General features: G+C 36.6%; 1 protein-coding gene across 1 annotated transcript in view; it reads left to right on the top strand.

The window, feature by feature from the left end:
- The first annotated feature begins 6,216 nt into the window (after positions 1-6,216).
- The window catches only part of slitrk3a (SLIT and NTRK-like family, member 3a), a 306,241-nt gene continuing 292,000 nt past the window's right edge, over positions 6,217-20,457 (top strand). The window contains exon 1 of the mRNA XM_083552932.1: positions 6,217-6,231. The gene's annotated coding sequence lies outside the window, so the exon portion shown is untranslated. The remainder of the gene's footprint in view (positions 6,232-20,457) is intronic.

Here is a 20,457-nt window from a genome sequence, read left to right as displayed (position 1 = left end):
CTTTAATATAAATGATTGTTAGGTGTCGCCTTTCTGGAGAAGCAGGCTCGTTGGCCTGATAAAGGAATATGGGTAAATATGGGTTTTCTCTAGGCATTCATTGGATTGTGGTGAAGGAAAGGGGTTCTGTCATCGCATTTGTTTGATGAATGACAGACCTACTCGCTTACCTTATCGCAGACTCTCACCAGCACACTATCACAAGCTGAAACAGACTTTAGATTAAATGAAGCAGAAAGAATTAATCAGAAAGTCATCCAGCAAATTTGCATCACCGTCAGTATTAGTTTTGAAGAAGAATGGAGAGGGACTTAATGGTCTCCATCTTAACTTAATGCCCCTCGGTGGGCAAAATTAGTTTTTTTTTTGGAATGGTTATATACTATCAACATTTTATTGAGAATTGCTCATTGATTGCGAAGCCTCTTTTTCAGCTTCAACTGGCAAAAAAAACCTAGGAATGCAAGGGGCATCTATGTCCCTATACATCGGTCCGGATCTGTCCGGAAACTCACCCTAGGTGATTGGACAATATATAAGTAGAGGGGGGTTTGAGAATTAAGATGACGCATGAAAGCATGTTTTACTTGCTCATTCTGACTTTCTCGAAACCGTTTATTCTGTCTGTGATCTCTCTGGATACTTCAACGAGTGGTCTTGGGGCCGTGCTCTCCCAAGTTCGGGAGGGGCATGCTACCACAAGACCAATCGTTTTTGCTGCAAAATCCCTTAACCATGCTCAATTCAGGTATCCTGCTCAAGGGCTTGAATTTCTGGCCATAAATTGAGCCATTTGCGATAAATTCAGTCATTGGCTTCGTGGGCTCAGATTTACACTTTGGACGGATAACAACCCGCTCAAGTATATTTTAACCAAGCCAAAGCTTGATGCCTGCGAGCAAAGATGGGTTGCAAAGATGGCTCCATTTGAGTTTGATATACAGTACATACCTGGACCAGCCGGGAGCCTTTCACTACTTTCAGGATTTTGCACAGACTTATATAGATATTTTGAGCTATGAAGCCAGAGACACTTGGGGTTAAGCATGTGCAGGGTATGTTTCATTTGTCCTGCGAACATGCAAAAGGGGAGGAAGTTGAGACAATGTCTGGGTCGCAGAAATGTCAGGAAGTGACTTACCTGGTTCAGAGTTTTGCTGAAGGGAAAGTCCTGTGAGTAGATGTCAGCTGTGCTCCGTTCTCATCGTCTCTGGGAGGAAGCTACTGCAGCTAGAGCAGTCAAATATGTTCAGCATTTGAGAGGTTTGGAGCATGACCCACTTAATAAGCTTACTCATGCTCAGTTGCTTGACAAGTGCCAATTGGATCCCACTGCATGTGTGGAGTTTGACATTGGACCTCCTGGAGTGTTTAAAGGCTCTGGCATGAAGAAGCTGATGCTGGATCTGTGATGATCACAAATGTTGAGCTCAGTAGCTCCTAGTTTTATACCAAAGACTGTAGAAAGAACATTTACTTATAATCTTATACTCCAGTGCTCATGTTAGTTCTCTCTTTCCAGTGTTCTGTACTGTTGAAAGATTTATGATCACACTTTTGATGTCACCCAAATGAGGATGGGTTTCCCTTTTGAGTCTGGTTCCTCTCAAGGTTTCTTCCTCATAACATCTAAGGCTTGCTCATCAGGGATAAATGCACACCATTCACCTTGACTGTTGATTTGTGTAAAGCTGCTTTGAGACAATGTCTGTTGTGAAAAGTGCTATACAAATAAACTTGACATGACTTGACTTGACTTGACTTGACTTGACTTGACTTGACTTGAATTGACTTGACGTGACTTGACAAGCAGCGTCTCGATACAGTCATAAAGTAAGGTGAGGTTCTTTGTAGAGTGTGGTAGAAGGCCTTGTAGGGGAGAAAAATGTAATGGGTCAAATGAACACTGTATGACAATGGAGTAAAATCACGATCAAGTTAGGCTTACTTTACTGGGTGTCTAAGAATCCAAAAACCAAGAAAAAGATTTTTCAGTATGTTGTGCTTAAGAGGTTTGGTCCTAAAAGGGGTGCATGATGACGCAGGTCATCAGGGCCAGCACCGCACTCTTTGGCTTCCAAAGCAAAGATTTTCCTGGAACTCTTTGGAGAATGACACAAAATTGTTAGGTCAAATCCTGACCCTAACCCTGACCCCTGTTCTGCTCTGCTCTGCTCTGCCTCTGTTTTGGTTTGGACTCTGGACTGTTTTTCGGTTTGTATTTCTGCTCTGCCATCATTAATCATGTTTGCCGGCTCTTGGATTTTTTGGAGTGTTTTTCTTTTGGATTTGGATTTGGTTTTGTATGTGCCTGCATTGCCCTGTCTGCCGGTGTTTAGACCCTGGCTTGTTTTGTGGACTTTGTTTCTGCCTTTGCCCTCTTTGCTTGTTGTTCTTTATTAACTTTTTTCTTTTGGCCTGTGTTTTTCCCCCTGCCTATTTCATTTATTAAAAACCATTTGTCCATACTCCATTTGCATCCTGCATTTGGGTCCTTCCACTTATTCACCATTACTGACAAAAATTGTACATGTCGCTATGCAAGAGATGTGTGTTGCATAAGACTCCTGAGCCAAAGGCCAGTACCACTTGTGTCGATAACTAAAACAGTGCCACTAAAGTTATTTTGTGTCGATTTTTGGATGGCTTAGGATATCAATAGTAAGTCAGTTGATGTGTTGGTAATAACCGACCACTTCACAAAACTTGTGTGTGCGTACACTTGTCCAAATCAAACTGCAAAGTCTGTTACCTGTGTTCTGTTGAACAATTTTTATGTATATGATTTCCTGGCACAAATCCATTCAGATAAGGGTGCAAACTTTGAAAGCTCTCTAATTGCCAAAATGTTAAAATTGTGAGGTGTTGCCAAATCCCATACTACTATATATCACACTATGGGTAATGTTCAAACTGAAAGGTTTAATTGTACTTTTGGTGACATGAAAAGGTCCTTGTCTCCAAGGTCTAAAGTTGACTGGCCTCAGATGCTGAATACACTGACATTTTCATGCAATTGCACTAGGCATTAGACCTTTTTCTTTTTTGTTTGGTCGTACCCCGACATTGCCAGTGGTTGTCTTGTTTGAGAGTGTGATTTTGGATGGAGAGACTGTCGATGTGGGTAAATATGTCCAGTCCCTGGGAAGGGATTTAAGGGGGGCAATGTCACTTGCACATCAAAATGCGCACCAACAGCAGAACAAACAGGCTGAATATTATAATGGAAAGTGCAAGGGTCATTCGTTAGAGTTGAGTGATAGGGTCCTCATGGCCAACAAAGGGGAAAAATGGCAAAAGAAAATTTGCTGAACGTTGGGATAATACAGTGTATATCGTAGTGAGTAAGAACTGTTCTTTGAATACGTAAAAGATTCGTCACCCTGTTACAGGACGTGTCAAAGCTGTCAATCGGAATTTGTTAATGCCTGTGAACTTTTTACCATTGCCTACTTGAGATGATTCAGTTTCAGAGTTCAGAGTGTGACCTAAGCTCAAACAGTTTTTTGTCACATACTGACTGTCAGAAAAATGATACTGAAGAAAAAACTTCTCAGTGGATTGCTGATTTGAATGAGGTTGAGGGTATGGGTAAACTGGAGGATGTGAATGACAGTTTTGAACATGAGACTAGTGATCATAAAGCGGGGCAGCACACTGGACAAGATGGAGGGATTGTAAGTACAATTCCGACAATACGTCTAATGCTTCAGTGTCCTTACTCCATACATGAAACAATGAGATACCACTTAAATTAGATGTTCAGAATGAAGACTCTGTATCCCAAATTGTAATGGATGTTGCTGACCATGATTGTGATGTTTCACAAGAGATACCTGGGGGTTAATCTCAACATGTAGAGATGTTTTTTTGTCATGTTGCAGAAGAATCTCATGATTGATACAGATAATGTTGGCTCAAAGGGTAAGTCCTGTATTAAAAGTTTAACTTTTTTTTTTTTTTTTTTCCATCGGGTGTTTGTCAAATAATGCAGCGTAAGAACTGTGGCATTGGATGTGGCAAGTATAATTTTGTCACACTAGGTTATTAAAATAACGATTAACTAAAGGTATTAATGTAGTTTTTTAAAAAACGATTTTATTTGTATTAGGAGAGAGTGCATGAGTGATGCACGGTCATGTGGTTACAAGTATAATATGAAGTGCTGTCACTCAAGTTGTGTCATGTGTAAGAGCATTGGTAGAGCTGATGTAATTTTCCAGGTGCCCTCTCTCTCTCTTGCGGAATGTGATAGTGATGAGAAGCACAGCTAGACCAGAGATTATCCCTTTCACTGTCTGATGGTGTCTGTTGTTTCAATACAGAAACCTAGAAGCTGAAAGTAAATCACATGACAACTGCATCATTGTGTGAAGTCTTTTTTATTATCATGGCACACAACACAGAGCAAATTCACTACACAAACACTAACAGGAAATGATTTATAGGATTGAGGAGTGGTGAAAATAAGTTTGTTCCAAAAAGACCATACATAGCTTTATGTTTCTTATTTTGCCCCAAGCGTTGCTGTTTGCAAGGAGTATACTTATTTATTTTATTCTGTGAGTCCCAGGGGTTTGAGAAGCATAGCTAGGAAGATTTTAAATGTTTTACAAAGGTGAAAATTGCAGCAGGCCATTATTAAATGTATCACATTTATATATTTTAGCAGATTTGAATGGCTATGTGAAAAGATTTTATCCAAATATCACAACTCACAAAGAAATGGTGCCAATTTATACATAGAATATTACTGAGTATTATGAATGTGAATTTGTAAAGGGTTTTGTTTTTGTTTTATTTTTTATTTTCACATCCTGAAATATGAGATTCTTGTTTTAAATGGGCTGTAAAATGTATTTCATATTAGTTCAATACATTTCTTGTACTACAGTATGTGCTATGGATGGAATGTCTAGGATCCGTTCATCTATTTTAATAACAGATGATCAACAAAAAATATTGGGCCATTTCTATAGTTTGAATTGCTGGCAGTGAAATTCTTAGGAATGTTGAGGGGATTTCAATAGGCTAGACCATGGTTATTTTTTCTCTCTAGTTCTTCAGAACACAGAGCATAGAAACTTCTTTACAAATACTGTGTATTAAATATAAGATTGATGCAGATGAGAAATGCTTCAAGAAACATAATTGCCAGGTTTGGGTCAGCTCCAGTCAAGCAGAAATAGAAATAAATGAAACATCAGGCATGTAGTAGAAAAAAAGAAATTATTCTATTCCCAGGAAATGTCATTAAATGCATCAGTTCTGTATACTTATTCCTGCACATTTTAATAAGGGTGCCAATAATTGTGTTGCTTCATGGTATCTGTTAATACTAGCATCAAGGTCTATGTGTTTAAAGGAAATTGCTTTGACGCTTGCTAACCTTCTGCTGTAAATAAGCCATCTGACTTTAAACAGGCCTACATTGCCATTGCAATAAACTAGTTAATGTTTAGTACTTACGTATTTACGACTTTGACTACAATTAACTTTATGATTGCATCTGTCTAGAGACAAATATTCCACTTATTTTTGGTGCAGCGATCTTAAAATGTATGTCTAGCTCTTTATCACCAAACAAACAAATCCACAAATTAAAGTGTCTACTATTTTTTTTATTTTATTTTATTTTTTTAAAGGGCGACCAATTAGGAATGTTATCAGTTACTGATGGCTTTTTTATAACCACCTGCTGCATGATGTGGCAAATAAGAAATATATTCCCAAAACAATGCTCTATTTCACTACTAAGGTAGTTTATGTTCATTTCGAAATCTGCAGTATTTCTAAATCTGTTTGAATTTTAGATTTTTCAAAGTTCAGCATATTTCTATAAGCATATTTCAATCACATGCCTAATGCAGACACAAAACGCGTTGACTCTGATGATGATCCGGTGGCATCATAGTACTGCTGTATTTGGACAAAGTGACTCCTGAGTCCCCCTGCTAAAGAGCAGGTCATCTGAGACAGATCCTCCTTCCCTGTCAATATTATGGGACTTGGATTTGAAGTGAACTTCCTAACACTAAGGTAGTCCTTACTGAGAAAAATAGCCACTATATCAACCCAATATTTACCAGATATTATATTACTTGCATTAGATTTATTGATAAAGCAAATTTCAGTATTGGCATCTGATGAGGATACAAGGACTGATAACACCATGCACAGTGGTTATTTCTTTCTGTTTTGCTCTAGTTAAAAAAAACAACAAAAAAATGTGTTTATCTCAACTGTCATAAATAGGAATGTGTCTTTGTTTCAGTGAAAAGAATCCATGTTTTAGTTACCTTTCTGATACAAGGCATGAGTAACAGAAAATCTGAATAGTGCTCCATTGGAGAAAGGTGCTTAAAACTAATTCCTTTCTTAAAGATTTGGGAATGATGCCACAGAAGTATGAAATGCACATTGTCCTCTTGTGATAGACCAATTTATTTGCCTGGAATTTTGCCACATGCTTTCAGGTTTAGGTTCAATAGCTCCTTCTGACTTGCACAGGTGAATCCAACTGGCCCTACTGAGAGCAACAATTCTGCTGGGGTAGTACAAAAGGACAGTGCATGCACCATTGAAATTGCAAGAACATCTAGCGGGGTGGCCTCTAAACCCAAACGTGGTAGCACACATTTGTTGTGAAGCACAAATTGACCTTCTTTACTACTAATCTTCCCACAACAGTACAACATTCAGAAAATAGGCTACAGAGTACTATTAAAGGTGGTCAGCGAACAATTGTCTCCCACTGCTCTTGCACTAATTGTCTCTGTCACATATCTTCTCTTGTTCTTAGTACTGTACAAAGGTTGGTTGGAAAAAAACATTATCCCAAAGAGGTTTCGCACTGACAATGCAACGTCTATGATTTTAGTAAGAAGGCTGTTATATCATAATATGATATAATGTGCCATTTGCTAAAACTTTTCTTTTTTTTTTTTCAGAATTCACAGCAGACACAGAAATGCTACAGTAATTGTTAGTTTTTTTATTTGTGTTTGTGGAAACATAAAAGACATTACCTTAAAGGAGACAACCTCAACAATGGCAAGAAGAACTTTTTCAAAAACTGTTAATTTCCACCAGACAATAATATTTGTCTGCTAGCCACAAGAAAGGCAACAAATAACAGAAAAAAAAATAGAATAGAAGCTAGATATATTGGAAAACTTGATGTCAATTTCTCAGCAGATGATGACTGTATGCTGTATATTAAAAAGTTTGAAAATTTCTGCCAGAGAAAGCAAAGTATTAGTGTTCACAAATACTGTAGGATGGAAAACTTAACAGCAACCTTATTTAATTACAGTGTGAAATTACAGTGTTACTACTGGTTATTAATAACATTATATATAATTTAACATTTAACACATCAACAAGAGATCATTCAATCTATCCTTCAAGAATAAGAAACTATTCTAACATTGTATTTCAGTGACAGCGTAATAGTTAATAGTAATTGGGCATTTGTGGGTGGATATACAGTACCGAAATTTCCGGACTATTAAGCGCACCCAAATATAAGCCGCAGTAATTTTACAAAGATTTTTATTTTTAACATAAATACGCCGCACCTGTCTATAAGCCGCAGGTGTCTACATTGAAACTAATGAACTTTACACAGGCTTTAACAAAAGACAGTGTCTGTTACACAGCTTGTATCTAAACAGTAGCCTACCAGGAAAGTCATTGTTCACTGTCTTCCTCCTTCCTTTCACAACTATTTCTCTCGAGCGTTTATCTTTTTGCATCGTCGTGCGTTTAAAAATCACCATCGGTGGAAGCTTTTCTCCCGATGACGTGCAGTTTAGAACACAGGTGAAGTGCGTTTTTTCATGCCCGGTTGTTTTCAGCGTGACGAATGAATCACATTTCCTGTTGACAGTCCATGTGAGCAGCAGGTCAAAAATCAGAGGAACCTCATCCATATTTATGCGGTAGTGCGGCCCGATTCAGTGGGAGCGCACCCGATTTAATATAAAGAGTTTCATTGGTCCCTCCCGTGGGCTCACCACCTGCAGGAGGGACCGTAAGGGACGGTGCTGTGAGGATTGGGCAGCAGTCGAAGGCGGGGGCCTGCTTAGACTGCTGCCCCCGCGACCCGGATTACGGATAAGCGGGAGAAAATTAATGAATGAATGAGTTTCATTGGTTCACCTGAACCCGTTCAGCAATTTCAATGGTCTAATGTTATGTCGCTCAGTTTTTTTGGCTTGAAGATTGTGAAACCGGGAAAAACCCAGGAAAAATCCATAAAGAGCCGCTTCGTTGTTTAAGCCACGGGATTCAAAGCGTGGGAAAAAAGTAGCGGCTTATAGTCCGGAAAATACGGTATATTAAAAAGAGCAGAAAGAAAAATGTGTGTACCCAAATCTTGAAATTTTTTTTTAATAAAATATGGCCAATCAAATCACCTTACCATTGAGTACAATGCAGATTTAAAGGTAACATTGTGATGGCAAAAACTGGGTAGTCTAGTCATTTACTATGAGAAGACAGCTAGGCAACTACTAATTCAAATGACACCAGAAGATAATATAAAAACAGTAAGAATGGAACTGTATACTGGGTATGCTTTATAATTTGCAGAGTAAGTTTGATCATCATTTAAATTGTATTACCATAAACCCATCTGTTATCCAGTTGAAGAATTGTACATGAATAATAATAGCATACTCATAAGTGCTGTACAATGAGAAGAGTTAATTGAGTTTGTTGTAAGTCAAATCAGAAATGTTTGTGCCATTTGACCATCATTGATTCAGGTGAATAATGCTGATTTAGAGACTCATTCACAGTACATGTAAGTGCATGCTCAGGATGAGAAATCAATGTTTTTCAAGAAGGAATACACACACTCAGGCACATCAAGGGCAGATTTTTTCTGATTGAAAATGCCACACCAAAACTTCCCAAGGTTAAACTTGATCTACCAGAGAAAAGGTCATAAGTAATTTGTTTCATAAGGAAACCGAAGGAATTTTGTCAAAGGTGGAAAATGGGAGTTTTCATGACTGCCGCTTTCAGAGTTTGTAAATGTTTTAATGTTTGAACAACAATATCATTTTCCAATGATACTTAATTGGGCAGATAAATATCTTTAAATTGAAATGAAAGAGGAGTTCATCTCTACAGGGGGCTCTAGGACCCTCACAGGAGGTCATAGATATGAAGTTATTGATAAAAGAAAAAATAAAATGATGGAAGGCGCAAAAAAAAAAAAAAAAAAAAGGAAAAAGAGCACTGGAAAGGCTCACAAAGCATACATTGAGTTGCATTCATTGCAAGTGTGACTTTCTCAAGAACAGTGTCACTTACTTGGGTCACACTACTGACGTACAAAATCCAAGCTGTTATACAAGCTTCCTGACCAAAAGATATTTCATAGCTAAGGTTCTCTTTAGGATTTGTCAGTTACTACCACAGTTATTGAAAATTCTGGGAAAGGGACCAGAACTGGCTGTGATGAAGTCTTTATGAAACAGAGTAGACATTAATGTTTTACACTTACAGATTATGTCCCAGAGCAACCACTGCAACTTGTACATAATGCCTCACCATACAAAAATGCTGCAGTAATGTCAAGAACAGCAGATGTTAACATCCAATTATATTTACGTTCTGCTTACAGGAATGGAGAGAAATTATGCACAGACAGACTGAGAATCTTGTTTCGGGAGTTAAAAGTTTCAGTCATATACCTGTATGGTAATGTTATTGTAATAGCTCATCAATCTTCCATCTTTAATTCTTCTTTACAGAAGAATGTTCTTTTTACTACTACAGCCTGAATCCAGAGATGATCATTGGTCCTAGGATTGCACATATACTGTAGAACGGAAAGTACAAAACTGTACATCATCTGTTACCTTAAGTAAAAAGCACCCCATCATTATATGGATTATTCCTTGTTCTCTGTTTTGCAGATTTAGATTATTTGTACTATGGCCACAATGTATTTCATTCTTTTTGTTGTCTTGCAATTTAATTTTAATGATTGGTGTATTGTGAGGAGCCTCATTGTAATATTTGTAACACATTTCAATTCAATGACATTGAACCCAAAGGACACATTTTTTACTTTAATTTTTTAATTAAAAATTACAAAAATAAAGTAAAAATTGTGTCCTTTGGGTTCAATGTCATTGAATTGAAATTTGTTTTTGTGTATAGTACATTCAAAATAAAATATAATATTCCGTCTTGAATAACTCAGTCACTTTAATATTAAAGTTCCTCAGTGTCAACATCCTTGCAAGATTTTTCAATGTAATTGGTTTACATTGAATCTATGTGAATAGTTTATGTACGTTTTCTGGTCATTCAAAACATGTTTAAAAAATACATTAATATAAAAAAAATGTGACTCATATTAGTTTAAGTATCTTTTATAAAAATTTTATGCAGCTTTATGCCAGTTGCAAGAGAAAAAAAGGCTTGTTGTGGGCTCCATGTTTGTGTCATTATTAGCATTATTAATTTGGTGATGTTACTTTCAGAGGACCAGTTTTTTAATTGAAGTGATAAAGATGCATACACAAGTGTCAGAGGTTGTTTTTATTTTGTTATTAATTTAATTTAATTTAATTTATTTTAATTTAATTAATTTATTTATTTTTCCTGGAAAAATTAAGACATTGTTTTTTATTTATGTATTTATTTATTTATTTTTGTATAATGGTAATTAGGTCCATCATATGCCTGGGTTGGCATGTCTGATACAAAACATGCAGTTTTTTAATACCTCTGCTGTAGTGAATTAAATTTAATTGTATGTAAATTTAATGTATACTTTGGAATTGTAAATGATTAGTAGAAAGCGATACGTTGCAGGAACAACCAGGAGACTTAAAATATCCCAGAACATTTCTAAGTGTAAAAATACAGTATACCTGCATTGTTTTCGTTGTGTAAACACAGCTTTTACTTATAAAGCATATGTTCAAAATGTCCAAGGAAAATTATTTGCTTCAGCCAGGCTGTCAGTCAAAAGATTATAATATCATGTTTGATTTGTGAGAGTGGCGATCCATACATAAAATTTAATGTATGTGATTTTTGTATCCAGTAGAAAAAAATAGATATAGTAGAACAATGTGGATAAAAAGAATTGACCTAAAAACACCTGGAACATCAAACATCAAGCCATTAGCAAATCTGTTTCATTCGCATACACTATAAAGTATGTACTTCGGTATATTTGCACTTCTTAACTGGTCTGTAAAAACTTTATACAAAACCATTTCATGTTATTGAAATTTATGAAAACAGCTTTTGCAAGCTCAACAATTATGATAAGAACACTAATTATTTGGCTTATTATGCATCAAATGCAATCGTCCCTTGGAGCATACAGTGCTCCACATTAGTTTACATGTTGTTAGTACGTCATTCAAATTTTCAAAGTGTATCATCTCATCAAATTCTCTAATTTAGAAAAACTCCAAAAGGAAACAAAGTAAAGTAAAAAAAAATAAATACATGCAGTCTAAGATAGAGCTATTAGACTGTTAAATATAGAGCCAACCTGATATTATGGCAAACCCAGAATGAGATTAATTTCCATGGATTTCAGTAAAAAGAACGCCATCACCATTTTCCACCGGAACTATAATCATTTATTACATTACATGCCAGTAAGCTTATGAAGAATTCTTATGAATTGGCAATCAGGAGACTGTATTGACTTGCATACTTGAGATAGTGGGGATAATCCAGTACAGCACAGCCTCACTTGCAGCCTTAACAGGTTTGACAAAGTGGTTCCTGCATTGGATAAATTATCACCATGATTTATGAGGAAAGCTTTCATAAAATGGTGCAGTAGGAGGAGAGGAGCAAGAAGAGAGAGAGGAGAGACTGATAAAGTGGCAGAGACATACTCAAAATCAAGAGCATAGAAAAAAAACAAACAAAAAAACCCTAAATGTATTCCCTGACAGAAGAGCACTTCCACGACGGTGTCTCTATATCAGAGCCCTCGAGGAAGCGTGCATGTCAACAGTGTCATGATTGGCTTTGTAATTACCTCCCACTTCACTTCAGAACTGGTGACTTGTGCGTATATACACACACACACACACACACACACACACACACACACACACACACACACACACACACACACACCTAGTGTTAGATACCACATCTGCAATGCTTTAGTCATGGGTTGCCTAGCAGTGCCATTACAAGTAACTTAGCAACAAGGGAAATAACTTATTACCCAAATACCGAGGTCATACACATACATGCAACATTCATTTGCCAGTAGAGTGTTTCTCACAGTGTTACACAAATAATAATGATCATAATTTTAATAATATAATAATAACCGTATAGCAAATCGCATATGATAAACCATGTAAAGGATGGTTTAGAATTTTTCCAAAAGAATTGCAGTAGTAAATTATATTCGCAAAGCTGATACTTCTGGGGTTGCCATTGTGATGAATAACAACCTTGCCATAAATTTTTGTTAATTAGGTTCAATATGAAAAGTCTTTTGGAAAAAAATAAACTTGTCAATTTTTTAAATGAGCAATATTCAAGTACTGAGCAACTATACAAGTATAAAATGGTTACATGCATTTTTATGTATATATTCATTTAAATTTTTTAATAATATAATTTCCATTATGTACATGACTCACAATTCATTTGACTAATAAATACAATATATGAGGAACCTTTATGTTATTCAATTTAATTCTAGAAAAATGGGGTGCTTGAAAAATATTAGTACATTTACAGTATATGGTAACAGTATAGAAATAAAGTACAACATCACATTATCATCACAGCCACCGGTAAACATTGAACATCCCATTCCAGATGTGGTCTCCTTTATACTTTATGAATTTTCCTAGTATCTTTATCCAGGAGATCTTATTACAATATTTTTTTTTTGTTGCGCGGCTTTGGAGATTGGCCTATTTAGTCACAAAAGTATTAGTGAGAGCAGGCACTGGGGTCAGCTAAAGAAACAAGGGGCATAGTCGATGTTCCAGCTCATTCCAAAGGTGTTCAATGGGGTTAAAGGTAAGGGATCTGTGCAGATCAAACCATGTCTTGATAGATCCCACTGTGTGAACGGTCGCATTGTCATGCTAGAACATGGTTGGGGCCCTTAGTTCCAGTAAGGTGAATTTTTAATGCATTAAGCATACAAAAACATTCCATACACTTGTGTGCTTCCAGCATTGTGGTAACAGTATGGAGAAGCCTTGCATATCAGTGTGATGGTCACATATTCACAAAGCTCTAGCCATATAGCCATATATAATGCACATATATGGTGCACTGTGGCAATAAATTTGATGCAAATTCATGGTGCAGTTGGTCACCTCAAAAATGCTATAATGTATTTCATTATATAAATATGTGATTACTGTTATTGATAATAGTTGCATTTTAGATGCAATACAATAAATTTCTTCATATACATTATAGCCTCATTAGGGTATCACTGTAGTAATCAGACTGTTCTTCCAAATATAAAAAAAGTAACACTGTTTAGGAAAGGTCTCCTTTTCACACATTCATATCATCTTACCTGTTACATTTAAAATGTGTTAAATGAAACAATGACTATTAATTATGTAAGATTTCAACTTCATTAAGACTAAATTATTAATCTTTATTAATCATATTTCCTGCCCTTGTAGTAATGCAGTTTACACAATGATGAAACCTAACTGCATGCACATTCTTACCTGTTTTCCAACCACTATCTACTATCTTCTATCAAAGAGAGCAACTAGCAAACAGAGTGACTAGCAAACAGTTCTCTTCCTCCTCTTTTTTCCTCCCAGCCCTCCACTACAATTAACAGATGACTCTGCCTATATCACAGTAGCAAGCCAAAGACAGAGCCAACACAAGGGGGTGGGGGGGGAATAGAAAAACAAACAAAAAAAAAACGTCTTATGTACTTTTCCCAAGTCTTATGGGCAGGTTACCTGTTTCTCTAATTCCACCTTCTGGGTCAGTATAGTCAGTATACCTTTGTCTTCTAGTGTCATTAAAATAAAGATGGTTTGCTTTACCTCATGACTGTCATAAAGACCCATGAGAAAACAATAATAACTCTGGTGCTTCTTTCGTGCTACTCTGGTGACTATTTGGGGTGACTGTTTGTGCAATAAGCAGGCACAAGGGTTGTGTGGGTGAGTGATTAAGAGGAGGCTCTTTTGAGTTGAGGGAAAAGGAAGAAAGGTGGCAGATGGCAATATGTTTGCTGTGGAACAGATCACAGACTTTTAAAAATGTACTGGAGCTGATTTGAGGTCTCTCATTAGCCATAAACAAGAAAGAAGAATCCTAATGCAGCAGCTTAAAGAGTCCAGGTCTGCGTGGTCATGTCACAGCCTGACTTTAATAGGAAAGTGACACTGAATGAATCACATAACACCAGGAAAGGCTTTTGATCGTTCAGAGTATGAGTGGAAAGATCACAAGAGGATACTTTACATACAGTGTCTTGAAAAGAATCCATTTAAAGAGCCAGGGGTAGCAATGTAGACTTTGACACAGATATGTGGATCCACAAAAGCAAAACAGAGAGAATCTAAAAGACCAAAAACTATATAAAGACATATATCAAATATATCTCTTACAAGTATACTATATGTAATATAAGGTACACAATAAATATAGGAAATGCTGCTTTTTTTGTCATTGCTGATAAATGTTATTTATATTTTGTAACTATTTTATTTTTTATTATTAGTATTACAAATATCATAAAATCCTACAAATCACAAGAGATGCATATGCAATGTTAATGTGATTTTAGCTGATTTTAGCTGGAATACAATTTTCATTTCAATGCCCGACCTCTGGATGGAGCTCTCTTTAATTGGGGACCACTCTGTGCAGCTGAGGTTGGTTCCACACCAGCAGCCTAAAGATCCATGAAGTTCCCTTTTGAGTCTAGTTTCTCTCAAGATTTCTTCCTTATGCATCCCAGGGAAATTTTCCTTGCCACAGCTGTCACTGGATGCTCATTAGGAATAAACGCAAAATTATAAGGAACACATTAATAGACACTAAAATTATACATTCTTTTATGCAACTTTATTATCACTTTATCTCACTTTAAGACAATGACCCTTGTTAAAAGCAATATACAAATACAATTTAATTAAATAAAAATAGACAAAAAGAGAGACAAACAATTGCATGCATTGTTAATCACTATTAACTAGTTAAAATATCACCCCTGTTTTATATATTTTTTTAGACAGGACAATTTATTAATTTTTTTTTTTTATTATATTTATTTTGAATATTGATGTATTTTTTTTTCATATGTGCCACTTAAAATATGATAATTTTTCATGCTTGGTTTGTTATTTTTATATCCTCGCCTTGACTGAAATGCCTGCATGTGAGGTTGTACCTATTTTTGCATATTAAGTGATAAAAAAAAAAAAAAGAATCTCAATAATTTAAATCCAGTAACTCTAAAGTGTGTTAATCTGTTTTACTGCATCAATCTAAAAATAACCATACATGACCTGGGAGAAAAGCAATCCGCTCACCCAGTCAAGGGAGAGCTGCTCTTAACTACTTCGAGAGGCAGCCGTGATGAGATTTTGGCCGATCGATGCCATGCTGGGTGACTCGAACACTCCAGAGGCTGTACACTGCACTCTAGTGCACTTCTCTTTTTTCTCTATTCTTCCTCTCCTGCCTGTAAAGTTCTGTGCTAATATGGCATGGCCTCCTTCTGCTTCAGGGATTTCGCAGGGCATGAGTCAGGAATAAGGGCTCGAACAGAGACTGGTTTCCATCCATCTTTGTCTTCTCGTACATATCTTTTTCAAAAGACAGCTGTCACAATTCAAACAGTGTATTCAGCACACACAGACACAGGGAACTAAAATCACAAGGTTGATCACAAAAAAAAAAAATGGCTGGAAGGCAATAAACTTCATCACAGTTATGCTGTTACCCGCCATAAGAAAGTCAAACAATGAGTGTAATTTCCATTTGAATAGGCAACAACAATAACAAACGCATGTACAAATGTAGGTCACAAATGAAAATTGATCAACCAACCAATTTGTATCAACCGAGCATTTAGGAAGACTGTAGTTTTCCCAAATGTGCCAGTGAGCAATAGCCCTCGTGCCACTTTACTTCTATTGAGGACATATTTGCATGGCATCATGTCATAACTAGGGTTTCTCAACAGCCTTCTCAACTGTTGATACTTTATTTTATTTTTTTATAAAATCTAATGCAGATCCAGTATGTTGAGTCAGCATATTTCTAATGTTGTTTTCACAACAACACAATGTAAAGGGCACTGTTTCTAATAATAGGTGGTATTGCATCTACTGTATATGTTATGATCAATGGTGTATATTCATGTCTGTGTGTGCATGAAAATATTGAAATAAACGGTGAAATAAAACTTGTTTCTAAATTGCCTGAATACTTGTGGCAAGTTATTTTGTTTTGAGCAACGACTAAAATACCCGTGATTGACACAGTGCTTTACTGTGCAGCCTTGCAAAATGTTGTAAATTGCTCTCACATTTAAAGTTAAACTTTACCTCAGTGGTCTGAGAATAGAAAATCTGCCTGTCCATCACCATGAAACCACTAACACCCACACACTTTTATAAGATGGGAGTCATTTAGCCCACGTAACCAAAAGGTAATTTTTATGTGTGCTTTATGGCCTTTGTTTTGTCTTAATGAATTCATAATACCATTTGTGAGGAATAAAATGTGCAGTTTTGCATTAAATTGTAATACTCAAACCCATAGAGTTCGAGATTTTCTAATGTGTCATGTGAAGATCCTATCAATCCCACATAATGAGTGTTATGACAGCCATTATATAGAAATCATAAACATAGCATTATAAATAGTCTACAATATGTGTTTGTAAATTAACAGGCCTGTCAATGCTGGTTACCTCTTTGCACATCTGCGAGTGAGAGACAGTGTGAGATCAGATTTAAGTACCTAACCACTTTCTGCTGTCACTAAATTATACAAAGTGCCTGAACAGAAATGAAAGAAATAGAGTTGCTGGCTATTATATATGACTTGCATACTGTAGATTTAGATGTAGATGTAAATTTTTCTATACTATTGTTAAATACAAAAGTTTGTGGACACGTAACTGATTTCTAATACTCTTTTTGCATATTTAGTCCCCGTGTACTGTAATATTAACCTGTCAGTAGGAGTAAGACAGAGTACATGTGTGTAAGAGGGAAGGCAGTGGAGTGGTGTGGTTGCAGGAAGAAGAGGTGGAGAAGGTGGAAGAGTTCAGGTACCTGGGGTCAACAGTGCAAAGTAATGGAAAGTGTGTTAGAGAAGTGAAGAAAAGTGTGCAGGCAGGGTGGAGGGGATGGATAAGAGTGATAGCAGGAGTGATTTGTGATAGAAGGGTATCTGCAAGAGTGAAAGGGAAAGTTTAAAGGATTGTGGTGAGACCTGAGATGTTGTATGTTTTAGAGACAGTGGCATTGAGTAAAAGACAGGAGGTGGAGCTGGAGGTAGCAGAGCTGAAGATGATAAGATTTTCATTGGGAGTAACGAGGATGGTCAAGATCAGAAACTAAGTGTATTAGAAGGACAGCACATCTATGATGTTCTGGGGACAAAGTAAGAGAGGCCCGATTGAAATGGTTTGAACATGTGCAGAGGAGGGACATAAGGTATATCAATAGAAGAATGCTGAGGATAAAGCCACCAGGAAGGATTAAAAGAGGAAGTCCTAGGAGGAGGTTTATGGATGTGTTGAATGAAAACATGCAGGTATTTGGTTTGAAAGAGGCTGATATAGAGGAGAGAGAAGTATGGAGACAGATGATCATCTGTGGCGACCCCTAATGGGAGCAGCCGAAAGAAGAAGTACTGTAATAATATCCTCCACTCTTCTGGGAAGATGTTGCACTACATTTTGAAGGGTGATAGTGGAGATTTGTGCTCACTTGTGACTCAAAGTCAGCTACGGATATAGGGTGAGGAGGCCTAGGGTGCAGTGTTCCTAATCATTTCAAGCTTGTTGAAGTCAGAGCTCTTTAGCAGGCCACTCACTACCTTCCATATCTAAGCAATGGAACCCATATTTTTATGTAGCTCAAAAATAGTGCCATGCTAGAACAGGTATGGGTCTCTTAGTTTAAGTGAAAGAGAAATTGGATGATACTGCATTCGAAGACATCCAGTTGTGTGCCTACATCTTTGTGGTAACAGTTTAAGGGAAAAAAACACATAGTTTGAAAAGTCAGGTGTCCCATCTTTTTTTTTTGTCCCTATACTGTAGATAGATAGATCAATACTGTACATTGTATTGCTCCCAGAAGTAATGCAAAAACATGTTGAGTAAAACGAATGTAAAATGGTAAGGAATAGGTGTATATTGTTAAACCTGCAAAACTACAGGCGTTACTTTAAAGCTTAAGGGCAGATTATTTGTGATAGTAACGAAAAATATAAATTTTTCAAGAGAAAAAGTTGTTTAAAGTTCACATTCCTCAGTTAATGAAGTAAGAAAGCTGCACTTTTGCAATGTTCTGTTGTCTTGCATCAGAAAGCAGTTGTCAATGTACTCTAAATTCTAACAAATTACAAGAAGATAAAGTGTCCACGTTGCTCTATGCTTTAGATCGGAACTACTGTATGCCTGGGGCATCTAAAGCAAATATGTAAAATATAAAAGGAAATTTGAAAAAGAGTAGTGTGTGGTTAATTTATTTGATTTTGCTGTGATTTAAGAACACTATAAACGTGTGATTTGACTCGGCTTAATCATGACACTTCTATTCTCTCTGATTGCAAGTCACATGGTGACATGTTACAATTAACATGAAAGAATAGGCTGTTGAGAATGCTTTCCACATTCTGCGATAGTTGCATTTCTGTATTGCTTTACCATACTCAATATATTTAAAAAAGGGTTACATTTATTTATTATTATAAGATTTAAGTGAAGGTTTGATACTAATACTGTATGTTGCTTAGCAACATGTGCTTGTGACAGATGTTAATCTCCAAAGTATAGAAGGATCTTTTTTCTTTATGAGACTAAATTGGGTTTATTACTTAATGAAAAAATGGATATGAACAGCATGATTTTCATCTTTCCACTTTTCGTTATGTAAATTATGATGATTATAATAAAAGTACAAGTTAAATACAATTTGCTTACTATGTGCAATTTAAGTTCTAGTATAGTAATTATCTATCATCTGCAGTGTTATTTTTATAGCATATTGGCACGAGGCATGTTAAAAGCAAACTTATTTAAACTTATAATTTGTACTGGATAAAGTATTTCCCTTGTGAAAGACTCATGTTTATCATCTGAGAGCTATCAAATAAGATATTAACATTCTTTTATCACACCAACATATTATATACAGAATTCCTCCTATGAGAGAGAATTGCTTGAGCTGATTAGCTAATGAAAGTAAATGACATAAAACCAATATGAACAAACTTCTGCTTCTTATTTTCACAACCAATTTGATGTACTTTTCTCATAAATAATGAAAGCAGTAGGCTCAGACTTTTTGCCATTAGAGTGTTATGATTATAACATTACTTCATAACGCCCACATAGAGCTTCTCCACTGATTATATTTCACAGTGGAGTACTTAGCACAGAGCAGGAAGAAGCAGCATGTACTGTGTTGTGCGGGGTTGGCCGATAAACAGAGGAAGTGATAACTGGTACAATATAATAGCTGAGACAAGCTAGAGCTCTTCAGTCCCAGATCTGCAGAATGGATCATCAGCAGGAAGTAAGTACTGTAACTACTACTTAACTATACAGACAGACAGACAGACAGACAGACAGACAGACAGACAGACAGACAGACAGACAGATAGATAGATAGATAGATAGATAGATAGATAGATAGATAGATAGATAGATAGATAGATAGATAGATAGATAGATAGATAGATAGATAGATAGATACCAAAAAAATGGCGGCTTGGTTAAGTATATATTACAAGTATATACATTATATAACTAACCCTTAGGGCCACAAAGGACATGGCGCAGGCCATAGGTCGATCAATGTCAGCTTTAGTAACTACAGAAAATAGTTTGTGGCTCACACTGTCGGAGATTACCGACAGGGACAGGGCTTTTCTGCTGAATGCCCTGCTGAATGAGCTACTTCTAGCCTCTTCGGTGACACGCTTGACATGGCCAGAGACAGGTTTTAGAAGTCAGCAAAGCAGTCGGCGGCATTTAATCAATACTTTCCTTGCTGCTCTCTTGGGGCTGCTCAGTGGGCGCAGCCCCAGCCCAACTTGGCCAGGTATCACAAAGCCCATAAACATACGCTCTAGGCCCAAATCGAAGGAGTCTGCCAACCTAAGGGTGTTCCTCTCCTCGAACAGACGGGCGTTGGTAAAGCAGCCCTAACAATCAGAGCGCCCTACATCGAGGAGGGCGGTCTACACCTTGCG

This window comes from Silurus aristotelis (genome assembly GCF_946808225.1).
Source record: "Silurus aristotelis genome assembly, chromosome: 10".
NCBI lineage: Eukaryota > Metazoa > Chordata > Actinopteri > Siluriformes > Siluridae > Silurus > Silurus aristotelis.
This window is presented reverse-complemented; position numbering and strand designations above follow the sequence as displayed.